The sequence below is a fragment of the Prionailurus bengalensis genome, chromosome C1 (assembly GCF_016509475.1).
Source record: "Prionailurus bengalensis isolate Pbe53 chromosome C1, Fcat_Pben_1.1_paternal_pri, whole genome shotgun sequence".
In the NCBI taxonomy this organism is placed as follows: Eukaryota; Metazoa; Chordata; class Mammalia; order Carnivora; family Felidae; genus Prionailurus; species Prionailurus bengalensis.
Window position 1 is genome coordinate 205,375,271 of NC_057345.1, and position 2,177 is coordinate 205,377,447.

The 2,177-nt window shown below is 41.2% G+C and overlaps 1 pseudogene; it reads right to left on the reverse strand.

The window, feature by feature from the left end:
• Positions 1-1,147: 1,147 nt before the first annotated feature.
• On the reverse strand, positions 1,148-1,509 carry LOC122479733 (annotated as a pseudogene).
• Positions 1,510-2,177: the final 668 nt, after the last annotated feature.

The following is a 2,177-nucleotide window of genomic DNA, read 5'->3' on the forward strand; positions in this document are numbered from 1 at the left end:
AGAGAGAGAGAGAGAGCTGGGTCAGGGGAATGGTAAAGAGAGGGAGACAGAGGATCCAAAGCAGGCCCTGTGCTCACAGCGACAAGCCCGATGTGGGGCTCGAACTCATGAACCGTGAGATCATGACCTGAGCCAAAGTTGGACACTCAACTGAATGAGCCATCCAGCTACCTCTGGAAATATTTTTATTTTACTTTGATTTTTGAAACATGATATTGCTGGATATAGGATTCTAGACTGACATTTCCTTTCATTGTTTTAAGGGTGTTTCTCCATTATCTCCCCAATTATGTTTAATAAGAAATCTGCTCTCATTCTCATATTTGTTCCTCTGCATGTAATGTGTCTCTTTTCCCTAGTTGGTTTTAAATTTTTTTTATCATTTGGCTTGAGCAACTGAAATAGTATGTATCTTAGTACAGTTTTCTTCATGTTTTTGTACTTAGAGTTTATTGAGCTTCTTGGATCTGTGGGTTTATATTTTCATATTTGAGGAAATTTTGGCTATTACTCATTCAAGTATTTCTTCTATCCCCATGTATCTCTCTTTTCCTTCAATGAATCCAGTTAAACATATATTAGATGGATTGCTTAAAAATTGTCCCAAGTTCATTGAAAGGTTATTTATTTCAAAAATTGTCTTTTTCTTGAGGCACCTGGGTGGATCAGTTGGGTAAGTATCCGACTTCAGCTCAGGTCATGATCTCACCATTTGTGAGTTTGAGCTCTGCATCAGGCTCTGTGCTGACAGCTTGGAGCCTGGATCCTGTTTTGGATTCTGTGTCTCCCTCTCTATCTGACCCTCCCCTGCTCATGCCCTGTCTCACTCTCTCTCTCTCAAAGAGAGAATAAATAAACATTAAAAAATGAAAACTGTTTTTTTCTTTGTTTTATTAAACTTTTTTTTCTCTATTGCTGTGTCTTCGAAGTCACTAATCTCTTCTTCAATATCCAGTCTGCCATAAATCTCATCCAGTATATTTTTCATCTCAGGCATTGTAATTTTCACCTCTGGAAGTTCAATTTGGATCTTTTAAAAAAAAATCTCCCTTTTTCTGCTTACTTTTTGGAACATGAGACATATTGTTATAATAGCTATTTTAACATCCTTGTCTGCTAATATTTTTTTTTTAAGAGTTCAGCTTTCTATTGAACAGGTTATGGAAGAGATTTAGTCAAAAAGAACAAAGCTCATGTCATCATCAGACTCCTCTGATTCTTCTTTCTTTGTTTCCACTTTCTTCTCCTCAGTTGGGGCAGCAGTGGTGGAGGGGGAACGACCTCCTGCTGATGCAGAACCAGCTGCTGGGGTGGGTCCACCAACCCCCTATACTGCATATGGCTCCCCATGTTGACATTGGCCAGGGCCTATGCAAACAAGCCCGACCTGCCAGAAAGTTTCAACATTTACACCCGATGCTTTAATGAGGGCATTGATCTTTTCCTCCAGGACCATCACCTCATGTCATGCAGGATGAGGGTCAAGTAGATGCAGGCGAGCTCAGACATGGAGATCGCGGTGTTGGCGTGGTGTTGGGTGTGCTGAGCGGGCACTGGTTCCAAGTCGCTGGATGAAAGGAGGGCCTCACCCCAACACAAGCCTTGGCTTCCTCAGAAGGGCTTGTCCCCTATTTTAACATCCTTATCATTTGGGCTTTGTTTTGGTTAATTTTTCTTCTATCGTGGGCCTTGTTTGTACTGCTTCTTTGTGTGCCTGGTCTGTTTTTCTTTCTTTATTATTATTTTATTTATTTTTTATTGGAGGATGATATTGCGAATTTTACCTTGCTGCATGCTGGATACTTTCGTGTACTTATAATTTTTTTTAATGTTTATTTATTTTTGAGAGAGACAGAGACAGAATATGAGTGGGTTAGGGGCAGAGAGAGAGGGAGACACAGAATCTGAAGCAGGCTTCAGGCTCCAGGCTCTGAGCTGTCAGCACAGAGCCCATTGCGGGGCTCAGACTCACGAGCTGTGAGATCATGACCTGAGATGCAGTGGGACGCTCAGCCGACTGAGCCACCCAGGTGCCCCTACTTATAATTGTTTTTCAACTTTGTTATGGGGCACAGGTAAGTTTGATTCTTGCATTTTAGACTTGCTAGGTAGTGCAAGTGTATTATTTAGTCTGGGACTAATTATTCCCCCTACAGAGCCAAAAAAATCTCCTGAGT